This window comes from Phodopus roborovskii, unplaced genomic scaffold (assembly GCF_943737965.1).
Source record: "Phodopus roborovskii unplaced genomic scaffold, PHOROB, whole genome shotgun sequence".
Taxonomy (NCBI): domain Eukaryota; kingdom Metazoa; phylum Chordata; class Mammalia; order Rodentia; family Cricetidae; genus Phodopus; species Phodopus roborovskii.
The window spans coordinates 4,199,683-4,215,074 of record NW_026126571.1 but is presented as its reverse complement, the minus strand read 5'-3'; positions in this window follow the sequence as shown (position 1 = coordinate 4,215,074).

Sequence of the window (15,392 nt, the reverse complement as noted above, 5' to 3'; positions counted from 1 at the left end):
TCAAGTATTAATTTTTCTTTCTTATTTATTATTGTTTATATATGTATATAATGGTGTACTTGTGGCGGTCAGAGGAAACTATGTGGATTTAGTTTTCTCCTTTCTTCCTTTTATGCAAGGATTAAATTTTGATACTCAGGCTTGTGGACAAGTGTCTACCCACTGAGACATGTTATTGAGCCAAACTATATTTTTAACAAATAGAGAATGCTCTCATGGAGTCAATTACTTTATTTATCTTTCACAACCATTTGGACTGTTATGACTGCAGAGCATGAAGATCTGGCTGTATCACTGAAAATACAATGCTGGCAGCACTGTTTACAGGGTGTAAATCATCACTGAAGCCAATACACCTTAATATTCCATATTGTCCACTGACTTCCCTTAATGCTTTTAAAGGGAATTGTTAAATTCATCTTACTGTGTTTCTTCTGATACGTTCATACCTACAGTCAGTGTCGAAGAAAACAATGTGACTGGCTAATATGTAGTCGTTTTATAAACAACTGCTCTTCTCTCATTCTAAGATGTCAGACACTGACTCTTAAGTGGGACAAATAGAGTTCTTTAGCAATTTATAACGTTCTAAATTCCCTTATGTTTATTTGAGCAGCAAAGTTTTAATAATTTCTATTAATGATGTTTATTATTATATTGTAAATAAGTAGCCTCATTCTGCCATCTCAGGACCTGCAATGGGAATATGGGAATCTATTGACTCAACCCATATAACATGGTATAACCAAATTATCCTGTATAATTTACAAAAACAAAACACAACAAAAACTAAAAGTCTGCTTTTGGGTTGGAATAATGGTCCATATGTAGTACTGTGTCTGAACTTACTCCCCAAAGATCCCATTCCCTACTTGAATCATCAGGAAAATCCATTTCCTCCGTATAAACTGTGTTTTGTTTGGTCTACATAGGTTTGGTGTATGGAGTCAGTGTCTTGCTTTGAATATCAGGCTGCCTTCAAATATACTATCCCCCTTCTTCCTCTGCCTCTCAAGTGACGGAGTAACAAGATGTGAAGCACCACATACAACCAAATCTCCTTTGTTATTAATTTCTTCTTTACATTAAAAACATATTTTTATACAAATTCCAGTTTCCTCCCTCCTCCAGTTCCCCCAACAATCTCCCCATCCCAGCACTCCCCTCCTCAGAGAAGGTGAGGCATCCTCAGGGGAATCATCAAAGTCTGCCACAGTATTTGGGGCAGGAATGAGGCCCATCCCCTTGTATCTAGGCTGTGCAAGGTAAGCCTCCATAGGGGATGGGCTACAAAACGCCCTTTCATGCCCTATGGATAAATACTGGTTCCACTGCCAGTGACTCCATGGACTGCCCAAGCCCACTAAATAACACCCACATCCAGGGGTTCTGTTGGTTTTATGCGGGCTCTCTAGCTGTCAGTCTGGAGTCCCTGACTCCCACTTGCTCAGGTCAGCTCCTTCTGGGGAGGCATTGATCCCTTTGCTTATCACTCCTTCCTCTCTACAACTGGATTCCAGGTGTTAATCTCTGCTTCTGCTCCCATCAGCTACTGAATGAAGGCTCTATGATGGCATTTAAGGTAGTTATCAATCTCATAATAGGGGAAGGGCATTTAAGGTGTCCTCTCCACTCTTGGTTAGATACTCAATTGGGGTCATCTTTGTGGGTTCCTGGGAAATTCCCTAGTGCCAGGGTTCTCATTAAGCTGATAATGGCTCCCTCTATGAAGGTATCTCTTTCCTTACTCTCCTCTGTTCTTCCCCAACTCAACCTTCCTGTTCCCTCATGTTCTTCTCCCTCATTTTTCTCCTCCCTCCCTCCCATTCTCCTCATGCTCCCAGTATCCTCAGGAGATGCAGTTCCTTTGACCTTCACAGGGAGGGAGACCCATGTATTTCTCTCTTGGGGTCCTCCTTGTTCCCTAGCTCCTCTGGGGTTATGGATTGTAGGCTGGTTATCCTTTGCTCTATGTCTAATATCCACTTATGAGTGAGTACATGCCATGTTTGTCTTTCTGCGTCTGGATTGCCTTATTCAGGATGGTTTCTTCTAGTTCCATCCATTTGACTGTGAACATCAAGATGCCATTGTTTTGTTTGATTGTTTTTGTTGTTTTGATTTTATCCTCCATTGTGCATATGTACCATAGTTTCTTTATTCATTCTTTGTGTGATGGGTATCTAAGTTACTTCCTGGTTCTGGCTATTACATATAATGCTGATGTGATATGAATGTGCATCCTTTAGGTGTATGCCTAAGGGTAGAATTGCTGGGTCTTGAGATAGACTGATTCCCATTTTCCTGAGAAACCACCACACTGATTTCCAAAGTGTGTACAAGTTTGCAATCCTACCAGCAATGGAGGAGTATGCCCCTTTCTCCACATCCTCTCCAATATAATTTCCTAAAATCTCCCTTTGCCAATGATGACAGGCTCTAAAACAGAAGTGTAGAAATAGTCAGGCTGTCAACCCAGCATTCACAGTAGCCACAGGCAGGTGCTAGTAGGGATAATTACAGCAAATTAAATTACATGCAGCCTGAAATTTTTCCTCTCTCTGGTTTTTGGCATGTCAAATTTATGACGTCAAATTGCAACTCCATGGAATCTGAACAATACCTTTTTCTGAGATCAAAATTTAGACACTCAGAAAACAAATGGCAACTTGAAAAAGCAAAAACAAAAAGCCAGTGTGAACCAATGCAAATCAAAAAGCAAGTGCTATTTTAGGATTTTAGTTAACTCAACATGCACAAGGTCAAGTGAGCCATACTTGTGAAACTGTGTCTAAGTGTTCTTGGGAAAATAATCATTTTGGGGCTTATTTCAGAAAATGAATTTTGAACGCAACGTGGCCACTGTGCCACTCTTTTTCTTTGCCATATTCATGAATAATCATTGAAAATTGTCTTAACACTTTTAAGGGTTCTTCATGTTAGAAAAGATTTAGCTAACTCTAATAAAGGTAGTTAGAGGGCCACTCTTAGCTCTCCAAATACAACTGAGCACTTGAGGGATTGGCTGGCTTCAGGAATCCTTCCTGCAGGGTTTTCTTCCTGTCCTCTAAATAGTGAACAACATGAATATGTACTTCTTACTACGTGTGTTAATATGCAACCAATTTAAATTCTGAGATTGACATTGAGGGAGCATGTGCAATCTGTAATTATTCAATTTTGTATGCAAAAATAAAGTCTAGTTGTAGATGCTCCAAGCTGAAGAGATGAGAAAAAAGAAAGCAAAATATGCATACACAAATTGTGTGCTTAAATCCCACTTAAAATATCCCCTCTGGCTATTTAAATTCTTACATATGTTGAAATGGATAACTGTGTGTGCTCTTCAAATCAGAAACAGTGAACTGAATGAATGAGGTTTTCCCTGGTTAAACTAATGACAATATAATACATTTTAAAATGTAGCCTATGGATATTTGTACATTTTATAAGGATAATGCTTTAAACAAGGGAATGCAAGTAGAGTATTTAGAAAGTGAATAATGTGAAATTCCATTCAATTAATGTGGGCTAATCAAGATGGCATCACTGTAACAAATATCTAGGATGACCAAAATAAAAAGAAGAAATTTTTATTTTGGTTCATGCATGCAGAGTGTTCAGTTCAGATCAGTAGTTTCTATGGTTTCTGGACCATAATAACTAAGAATAATATCTCACAAAGGCAGAAGAAATGAAAAACACTCCACTGATCAGTTAATAACACCTGAAAAGCAGAGACAGGAACGGGGTACATATCAACATCTCTCTTCTGGGGATTTCATCAGTAAACTACTTCCTCTATCATATACTCTTATCCTGATTTTTCAGCATCTCCAAATGCAGTGACACCAGCTGATGTTTAAAACTTCAACACAGGAGCCAGTGTTGGCATTCTGTATCAAAAATATATCAGAAGGAGAAGGCAATGATTTCAAAGGTAAATATTATGGTTCATGGAGATATCAGTGATGAGATTCCTTATAAACTGAAGACTCAAAACAAGATAAGAGGACAACATATAGTTTGCTAATAACTATTGTCTTTATGGAAAATGAAAAATTGGTGAGGTGTTTTACTATTGAATTAGATGGAGACTTGTATTAGGAAATAAAGATCTATAATCTGTGAAACCTATACTCTCTACCTCTATATATAGAAGAGATGATTAATATATTTAGAGCTTGATTTACATCCAGATGACACTATTTTCTGGGGAAACCCATGTTATTTCCTCTATAATACAAATTAGGTAGAATTAGGTAAAATAATGTTTGTGAAATTGGTTTCCCAACTTCAGTCTAATTTTTAGATCACCTTAGGTAATAAAGTGCAATAATTGGGAAAAATGACATTAGTATATTCTCCTCAAGGTAAATTTTCCCCAAATGCTCCAAAAGTAGAATCTTCATTCAAACTGAGCAAAATTCTGAACAAAATACTCAGGATGAAAAAAAAAGAAAGGAAGGAAGAAAGGAAGGGAAGGAAGAAGAGAGGGAGGGAGGGGAAAAGAGAGGGATGGGTAGAGGAAGAGAGGGATGGAGAAAGAAAGGGAACAAGGAAGGAAGAAAGAAGATAGATTAGGAAACACTAGGATAAAAATCTCAATTAGGACTAAAATTGAAAATATAACAAAACTTAATAACCAAACTAGGAAAAGTCAACAATATCCTTTTAAGAAGAAAAATAAATAAATAAAAGCTCCCATGCACACAAAAACATACAACCCTGTTGACAAGGTGATTCTGCAGGGATGGAAGGAATTGTGAGTGAACTGAGATTCTGGGAGAAAATATTGATGATACAGAACAACAACAAAAACATTCTGCTTCTTGACTTGAGCTGGTACTATAATGCTCCCTTGAAGTCCTGTATTTGTTTTCTGTGCTTTTTAAAAATTAGATTTAAAAGCCACTTTCACAATTTGAAATTTCCAAATCATACAAATGATTTAAACTGTATGCTTTATCATATTTAATGTACACAGATCATCTCCAGTGTATGATCATTCTGCCTAACACTTTTTCCCACAGCAGTACAAACTATTTTAAGTACTCTTGTTGGTCAATGATACATTCATGGGATGCTAAAAAAATAGTGGGAAAATACTAAGTGCCATTCAGCCAGGTGATGAGGGAAGGGAAGTGATAGTGTATAAGTTCTGAGGCTCAGTAGCCAAGTGCATATATATATGTGAGAGCATAAATGGTTTACCTGTTTTACTCATTGTAGCGGGAAGCCTGATTAAAGCAAATTAAAGTTAAAAAAAAAAAGCAAAAAAAAAAAAAAAATCCTACATTCCAAACAGCTGGACAAAACAGCCCTACAGACTACAGCTAGGATATCTGAATCTTCTTCGAATCCCCCAAGACAGCGCCCCTTATCAGCAGGAAGTAGTTTGGAAAGAACGACGCCCAAATTCCCAAATATTGTGTATAAATGTTTGTTTTCATTTAATTGGACTTTGTTATATAAAATTAAATAAATAAATATAAAAAAACAAAAAAAAAAAAAAAAACACAGTATATTTTGGCACAGTCCATCATGGTAGGCAAGTCTAAAAGGCAGACATTGAGGGGACTGGCCACATCACATCTAGAGTCAAGAGTAGAGTGTGACTAATGTATTCTTGGCTGTGTTCTCTATTTTACACATTTCAGGATCCCTACCTAGGAAACAAAATGGATCTTAGAGACACAAGGTCTCCTTATATATCCAAGGATAACATCTAACTAGCTACATAGCCCAGGCTATCCTTTAATGCTCAATCACCATGACTCAGTTTTAGATCCCTGGGATTATGGATGCAAATTATAAGGTCTATTATATTCGTAACAGTTTTAGAGCCTACCTCTTCTTCCATAAACTAGTTATTTGGAGTTTCTAATTATCTTAATGAAAGAATTAATTTTTGAGAGACAAAACAAAAGACAGATCGTTAGTACAGTAGTAATTATCTGTATTCATGTTGAAAATGAACTGAGGTAGCTGGACATTGGTGGCTCACACCTTTAATCCCAGCACTCGGAATGCAGAGGCAGGCAGATCTTTGTGAGTTCAAGACCTGCCTGGTCTATAGAGCTAGTTCCAAGACAAGTTCAAAGCAATACAGAGAAACCCTGTCTTGAAAAACCAAAAGACAAAAAGAAAGAAAGAAAAAGAAATGAACTGAGGTATATTAATATAAATGATCAGTCTAATGTGTCTAATGTCTAGTTTTAAATTTTAGATGTTTTTAGAGTAGTGCTGTCTACACACTATGAGAAAGTATAATCTATTAGCATAACAGAAAAGGATAAGGTCCATAGACTACCAGTAGAATTTTTTAACATTTCAGATTTACAACTATCCTTCTAAGTGAAATTCATATTCACTACATAGGAAAATGCTGGTTCGATTTGTCAATATTATTTACAGCCTCATTGCCAATTGTGTATACAACATTAGTATTATAAAAATAAAACCTAATTATGCATTTATTACTTACATAATTAAGATCTAATTATACTACCAATAGAAAATGCCTTTTACTGTGGGTAGACTTCAATAAAGATATTTTTTTATAAACTTTGCTTGGCATTTAGTGTGTAATAAATGCCTCCATAAATATAAATCCAGTGCTTTCTTAAGAGAGCCCGTTTTAATAATCAATTCTGCTGACAACAATTTTGCTTAGAAAATACGACTTTTAAATATTGAATAGATTAGAGCCCATGTTGTCCCCTAAGCTATTCTGACCCTTCCTTCTGAGTGCTATTTAATGGCATTCTTGTCTCATTCAACTAAAACAAAATTCTCAAAAAAGCTTTTTTCCCCCTCAGTTTTCTTTCCTTTCGCTCTTTTTTTTGTATGTTTGTTTTGTTTGTAATATTTCTTGAATGGTTAAACAAAAATATTAAGTATATTCCACGGGTGTATCGTTCTTACTTGGCCAAATTGGTAGACGCCCCCTACCTGTTCTAGGGTCTAACTGTCATCACAAACAGGAAAGAGACTCTGCACATTAACCCTCCATAAAATCAGCCACGCAAAACCAATGGTAAAAGAAATGAGTAGATCTAAACTTAATGTTATGGAAACATAATTACTACAAGTATACATGTTTTAAAATTCAGAACCTTTTAAAGGAGACTCTGGGAAGTTTCAGGAGTTACTTTTGTGGTAACATTAGGAGCCAGCATTCGAATGTAAGACTTTGAAACACATTTTGGTGATTAGCTTCCTCAAACTGTACATTTCTCAGGAAAATGAACTAAAACATAAACAAATGACCTTCACAGTCAAGCCCTTTCTATTGCGGTAAATAAGGATCAGGATAAACAAATAGGCCGAATAGATGTTTATTCAGGGAGAAATAACTTACAACCTAGACAGATGAACACCAGGAAATTCAACCCGATCCTCTCCTGTGCCAGAAAGAGAAAGCCTTTCCTGGCCCCCTCCGACCTCCTTCCACAGGTCACTTCCGCCCATGGCTCCACCTCCAATGGGCTTGGTCAGTGCCACAGAAGGAGACAAAGTGAATATCCCACTACACCTTTCCTTCTCATTGATTTAATTATCTATTTACACGTTCGGCAAACATACTACCTCACTACGTTGTGCCAGTCTCTGAACCAGCATATGGACATGCGAACAAAACTAAATATGCACTTTCTTAAAATTACAATCAAGGAGACGGCAAAAGAACAATAATAAAACAGACATAGTCAGATGGTGTGCTATAAAACTCCACAGATAACAGAGGGACGGAGCAAGGTCGGCTGCTGTAATATGTTTAGTGTGCTCACCTTTCTGATAGGATGGAAACTGGGAAGGGACCTAGAGTAAATGAAAAAGTTATCCAGGTGGCAAACTGAGGGGATTGATTCACACAGGCCCTGCAGACTGTCGAGATATGTGCAGACCTAGTAGTAAGAGTGGGATTTCAGGACCGGTTTGGGCTGAGTGGAGACGGGCCGTGGAGGCTGATTCCACACATTGAGATGAGGAACCCTAAAACATTTTGAAATAGAAGGTACAGTTCGTATCTGACTTCTGAAAATACATTTCACTGTGGCTTTGAAGTGAAAAATACTGCCGGGTTGAAAAAGACCCTGGCAGAATGGCTGATTAGGACACAAAGGAGATGTTTTAGGCCTAGAGTTGGCGGTGTCTTATACTGGAACAAGTGCTGAAGAGCAGGTAAAGGAGGTTTGACCCTTTGTATCTTTAGCATGCGTTGATCTATTGAGATCCTGGGAATAGAATTGACAATCAACTTCAGAGTTGGGCCTGAGCAACAGAAAGATAAATCCTTACACAACATTAATTTTTAGATGTCTGTCACACACACACACACACACACACACACACACACAGAGAGAGAGAGAGAGAGAGAGAGAGAGAGAGAGAGAGAGAGAGATGCACAGGAATACATACAAACACATAAAGGAATGGGAACAAGGTGGTATCTGTTATCCTTTTCACATATTAATTTCTAAATCATTTTGAGGTGGACAATAATCCTTTTGATAAAGATACTTTTCTTCTGAGCAAGAACACACTTGATAGAGTTGAGATCTTTAGTTATTGCTTTCTTACTTATGGTTCTAATTCTTCCTTCTGGGTTAAATATCATGATCAAAAGCAACTTGGGAAACAGAGGGTTTACTTCATATCACAGGTAACAACCCATTATTCAGGAAGCCAAGTAAGGAATCCATCAGAGAAGAAATTTGAATCAGAAACTATGAGGGAATGGAGGAATGGGAAAATAGTCTTTACTAGTTTGCTCTTAGGCTCAAGTTCTTCCTGTCTCTGTGTCTTAGATTCTTTATAGATGATGCTAACATCTTCTGACATTTTAATTCTTGAGATTTTACTTTCATTCTTTAGTCTTTCCTGATACCATACCAATTATTATTTGTTACTTTTCATTGGGTTTTCCTTTAATGAGAATAATGCTGCCCCATTTTTTATATCCCCCTCTGATAACTGTAATACCTCACTTTTCCTTAAAATACAGAGAAGGAAAGTTGTCTGGTCATTCTACTCTTCCTCTTACTTTCTTTCAATATCACCTGGGAGAACCTAATTCCTAGGCAAATCCTAATCTGTTCATCTATATTTATTCCACTGGGATCATCCAGAGTTTCTTAGTGGCATAGGGGGAGGGATAAAGCATTGATCCAAACTCTAGGGTTTTTCCTGAAGATCCTCTGGTTGGTGTTTTTAAGTGGTTATGACACAGGCCAACATCCACTCTTTGAATTCTAACATTCATTTTTCTGTTGAATACTAGCCAACTTTCTTAATTTCTGTACCTTTCATCCCTTGGTGAGTCAAATGTTACCTTCTGTCACCTCTTGTTTCATCAAAGTTTGTATTGTATTAAATATATTGGCTTTTTCATCTCTATGTAATTTTGAAATGATGCTCCTTTTATCCCATTCATCTAACAGTGTGCAGTACCAATAATTGATTTTGAATTCTTCACAGGAGCAAAACTTCATGAAGTGTACTGTGAATATGGAGATGGGCCAATAATGAGGATAGTGTATGTGTGTTATTTAGTTTTCTCATTGCTGTAACCTAATGCCTGGCACAAAACAACTCAAAGAAGCAATAGTTTCTGTAGACAGGCAGTAGAGGAAATAGAACCCATCTTATCAGAGATAAAGGTGAGAGCATGAGACAGGTGATCATATTTCATGTTCACTCAGGAAGCAGAAAGTAGACAGGAATAGGAGCTAGGCTCCCAAAACTCAAGGTCCAGCCCCATGTTCTCACTTCCTCTATGAAGAACCACCCAGAGCAGTGGACTGAGACCCTTTGGGGGTAACATACCTTGCATATCTGATATTTATATAATAATGCAAAACAGTTCCACAATTGTAGTTATGAAGTAACAATGAAATAATTTTATGGTTGGGGTCACTACAATGTGAGGAACCATATTAAAGTGTCACAGCATTAGGAAGGGTGAGAACAACTGCCTTAATGGTTCCACAGCTTTCCAAAGCATAGCTACCAAATGGGGTCAATGTATTAAAATACACGGAGCCATGAGGGGCATTCCTCTTTCAAAACAGGCCAGTTTGTGTTTGCATTTTTGCAAGCCTGTCTTCTTTCCAATTTTTTAAATAAAGCAATCTATAAAAACAACTCATTATTAATGTTAATGACAATATAAATTCTGTATTGAGAAAGATTGGCCTTTTCTGAATAAAATATTATGAATTCATGCTTTTGGACATTGAAACTATAATACATTAAAATCAATATGGTTATGACATGGGGATAATTCACATTCTCAAACTCCTGAAGTGTGTTTAAGCTCAAATGCCTTGGCATTTACAATATTTCCCTAACATATTTATTTGCATGAGAGAAATATTACACGTGGCATAACTCCTTTGTAAGATAAAAGACAAACAAACACCAGACTTAATCAAAACACCTTTTTGTAATGCATATTTACTATTTGGTTTTGTTTGTACTTTTTAATTTTGTAGTGGGAGCTGGACAGATGGCTCAGTGTTTAAGAGCATGGCTGCTCTTCCAGAGGTCCTGAGTTCAGTTCTCAGCAGCCACTTTACAACTGTCTGTAACTCCAGCTCCATCAGATAAAGCATCCTCACATATATATGCAGTCAAAACACTAATGCACATAACAGAAAATAAAAATAAATTGATTAATTTCATTGTGAATATATAGTACAATAGGAAAATATGTGAGGTCACTTCGATTGTGTGTGTGTGTGTGTGTGTTGTGGATGTGTTAAATTACCTCTTCCTTTTTCCTTTGAAAGAGTCTCACTGAACCTATAGCTAAGCTAGCTTCAAGCAAGCTACAGGGATCCTCCTGTCTCTACTACCCACAGCACTTAATATAGACCCATGTGTAGCCATTCCTACCTTTTCTTGTGTGTGTGAATGATGGAGATTCAAACTTGTGTAATCACACTTGCACAGCAAGTGCACTTACCCGTTGAGCCATCTCCCCTCCTCCTTACATGGGACTTCCAAAAACTACTTGACTGAACTGGATAATATGATGGCTAAGAAAACCCCCCACTAATGACACACATTTAAAAGGCTCTCGGTGATGCATGAGGTGTGTTGCACACTCAGAACTGATGTTCTTCTGGCCTAATTGCCATCTGTTAAAGAAAAAAAAAAATGAAAACACTTCTCTACTGGTTAGCAAGTCAGTTAGTTTTACAGTGCATGCATATTCCTCCATTCCCTTCTAGTCACACCTGGTGATAAAGATCGGCCACTCATCCACGTCTCTGCTTCTTACCCTTTAAGGCACTGATGCATGAATGTAGTGCAAATTAATTTCGCCATGCTGTGACCATCCACTCTAGCAAGTAGGCTATTTTTAAAGAGCATGCGTTAGTTCTTTTTTATATTCAATTCATCTCCTCCAACTTTGTAACCTTAGAAGGCAGTGTAAGGATTAAAGCTTCTATTTCCCATTAAAAATTGAGCCTTGCTCTAACATAACACTTTCTTTGGTACAAGGAGACAGGGGAATAAAAGGAGATGACCTTACGTTTTTCGGGGTCAGCAAAGCATCTTAATATCTAGTTGTGGGGATGATCCATAAATAATTTTCCAGGAAAGCAAGAAGGAGTGTTCTTACTAACTTTCACAGTGCCGTGACAAAACACCTTACAAAAGCAAGTAAGAGGGGAATTTTGGTTCATGGCTTAAGACGGGATACAGGGAATGCATGGTGACAGAGGTGTGATGCAGTCGGCCTCAGTCGGTCCTCTCAGGAACTATGAAAACTGGTGCTTCGCTTGCTTTCCTGTTTTTATTCAGTCTTTGGCCCCAGCCCGTGGGATAGTGTTACACCTGAATGCCATAGGAAGCACCATCACAGACACGCCTGAAGCTCTCTCTCCAAGGTCTTTCTAAATCCAGTCCTTTTGGGAGTCATACTTGAAACACAAGGAATCCTCATAACTGAAGAGACAGGGACACAGTGAAGACCATTCTAGTCACAATCAGGTCTTGCCTTGGGGCAGACATCATTAAAAGGAAATTGGAATGGGACAACTCGCAGCATGCAAGAGAAATGTAACTGAGGGGAGAAATCTTTCTTTCTTTAATCCATCCTTTAGTTATGTCCTTCAAAATACCACCTTTTCCTGAATATTCCACTAGTTGTTAGTGGACAGCTTAAGCACTTACTTGTACATAAAAAATACTGAAATCAAAGTCTTTGAATTTGATTATCCCTACATTCCAATATTTTTGCTTCCCTAAATAATGTAATTTTCTTTCAGATAGTAACATCTAAAAAGGAATTTTGGATAATATATGCATTTGTATATAATATATAAATATTGATGAAAATATGTATTTCTTTAAAATTTTTATTTGTTTGAAACAGTAAACTGTTTTCCAAATTTTGAGGAAAGATTTTACTGAACAATTTTTTAAAATATATATAGAATACTCTCATGACATTGTTTTGATTGTACTAAGCATATCACTTGGGGTACTAATCCTTAGGGTTATAATTAAAAGTCACTATAAATTATTATAGTAATTTAGATCTTGGGTAATGTATTTGCACAGTGATGATTCCTAGGAGTAGATTCCTTCCTTCTAAGTCTCTAACTTCCTGAAATCTTCTATATAAAGTCAGGATAATATTTCTTTCTCGGGATTAGTAAGAATTGACCTAGTGTTATAGGCCAAATGTCAAAAGAGAGAGAGAGAAACAAAGAAAGAAAAGAAAAGAAGAAATAAAAGAGGAAAGAAAAAAAAAACCCTCTCAAAGCCTGGCTGCTGGCTATTGTTATTGATATAGGAAAGCAGATTTCTCTTTTTTAGAGTGGTCACTAAGAAACATAATCCAAAGAACAGATGTGGAGAAACCCTAAAGCCAAGAATACAAACTGTTGCTTGCTCAACCTTTGTAATACCTCAGTTATTCTGGAACTCTGCATCCATTGTTTCAGGGTTGTCTATTCTGCTTCAATGGGCAATCAAGCCCCATGGCTGGTCAATACTTTTATTGGCTTCTGTGGTTTTGAACACTGACCTGACATAGAGTCTCCTGATGCACCATGGGGCTGTTTCTTGACAAAATGACACCTACAGTTAGAAATATAAGACAAGGACAGCAAGTCTTGCAAGAGCAGAGGAGTGGATGGGATTGGTCAAGCCTTTCTGGCATTCTGTTCCTCCATTGGGTCTTTTCCAGAGGCTCCACAACTATATCTCACCTGTTTTTAATCCTGTCTTCTAGCCTGGCTTCTTCCATTTTATCACTCCTGACCTACTGAACAATGGAAAGAAAGGATGAGCCCCCCCCCCAGGCTTCTCGACACCCAATAATGTCCACACTATGAAACATATATGTGCTAAAAATACTGCTGTAATGTATTTGCATTCTGGCTTCGAGGGGCAAAATAGCATAGATTTGGAATGCTGGAAGCAGGAACAAAGAGAATGGAGTGGAGAAGGAGGAGGAGGCATGTTTCCATTTCTTTTTACTGTTTGTCCAGAACAAGGCGAAATGATTGTTCACTAGTCTAGAAACTGGGGACAAGTAAAAAGCCCCTTATATCTATGCTCAGAGGAGGCCTCCTCTAAGATTTTCATGGACTACTTAAGGATAAAAAATATCTATTGATATTATTCAAAGAGCAAAGATTAGCTCTGTCATAAACAACCCAGGAGGGGAGCATTGGATCTTGTAGACATAAACCAGCTGATTTCAAAAGAATTATTTGAAAGGTTTGCTAGCAGCATACCACAAGTGCTCTAAATAATTCTACCAGACAATATTTATGATTTATTCAGGGATTAAGTGCTTAGGAAATGAAATAAAGCCCTTGTGTATATCACTGCTTATTAGGATGGATTTAAAATTTCTGTGTAAGTGATATAAACTTCCAGTAATTGTGTAAGGACACATTTTCTTATCATAACTTAAAATACAGAATTAGTGACATAGTTGGCAGTAAAGCTGCTTTCTACTTTGCCCTATAACCTGAATTGTGTTCCCAGGAACCACACAGGGGAAGGTGGGACATGACAGTAGCAATTGGTCTCTGACCTACACACATGTGCAAGAGTGCTCACATCTCTACACAGAAATAAATAAATAAATAAGGAAATATAAATGTCACACATTCTCAAATACATAGAACAAAGTTCTCTTTCACTGAGTTTGAAAAAGGGAAAAAATAACTTCTCAAACAGTTAAATCAGCTTAAAATTCAAGTAAAACATTATCTAGTTTACATTAACTATAAATAAACTGACTACATTTCAAGCACCTACCGATTTGTGTCAACACTTTTAGGGAAACAATAGTGTAAATTCTAAAGTGTTTATTATTATCTTCTCAATAAAGGAGTATTATTAAGCACTGAGCCTAATCCCTGGAGTCCAGTTGTAGAGAGGGAGAAGTGATGAGCAACGGGTTAAGACCATGCTAGGGAAACCCACAGAAACAGCTGATCTGAACAAGGGGGAGCTCATGGACCCCAGACTGAAAGCATAGGATGCCCTGCACATGGGTGGTAGTTAGAAGGCCTGGGCAGTCTATGGGGCCCTGATAATGGAATCGAATTAATGCCTAGTGTACGAATGGACATTGGGAGCCCATTCCTCATACAGGGATATGCTCTCAGCCTAGACACAAGGGGGAGGGTCTGGGCCCTGCTCCAAATTATATGACAGATTGATGATCCTCATAGATGGCCTCACGCTTTCCATGGAGCAGAAGAGGGAAGGAATGCTGGTCGGTGGGGGGCATGGGAGAATGGGAGAGAGGGGAAGCTAGGATTTATATATAAAATAAGATTGTTACTAATTTAAATAAAAAATTCAAAAGAGTACTATTACTCACCTTTACAAATGTGGAATCTGAGTATTTTGTTTACTTCACAGTGATTTACATATAGCATTTCATTTTCAAATATGAAAGTATGTAGCAAAATAGCTTTACTATTCCCTGAAAAATTCAATGCAAACAATAGTAAGTACTGGCTTTCCTGCTTCCTTGTAGTCTAAAAGAATTGTGATTTTTCTTTTCATGTTTTATTTGCTTTCCTAGATTTCTTTTTCATTCTTCCTTTTTTTTCATTTGTTTCTCTCTTGTTTTTTCCTTCGGGCAGAACTTTGATATTATTATCTGCATATTGCCCTTATAAGCAATATTCACAACTTGTGAATCAGGATATTAGACATTACTCATTTATTTAGGATGGACATAGGCTAAGCGAACAAGGAAAATGTCACATGACAGATTTGTATGTGAAATCTGTAAGCCTCAAACTCCATACAGGAAAGGCTTGGAATGCAAAAAAATGGTAGCCACAAACCAAAACATATTCAGGAGGTGAGCAAACCTGTGAGCTTTCAAGTCTAACAATGCT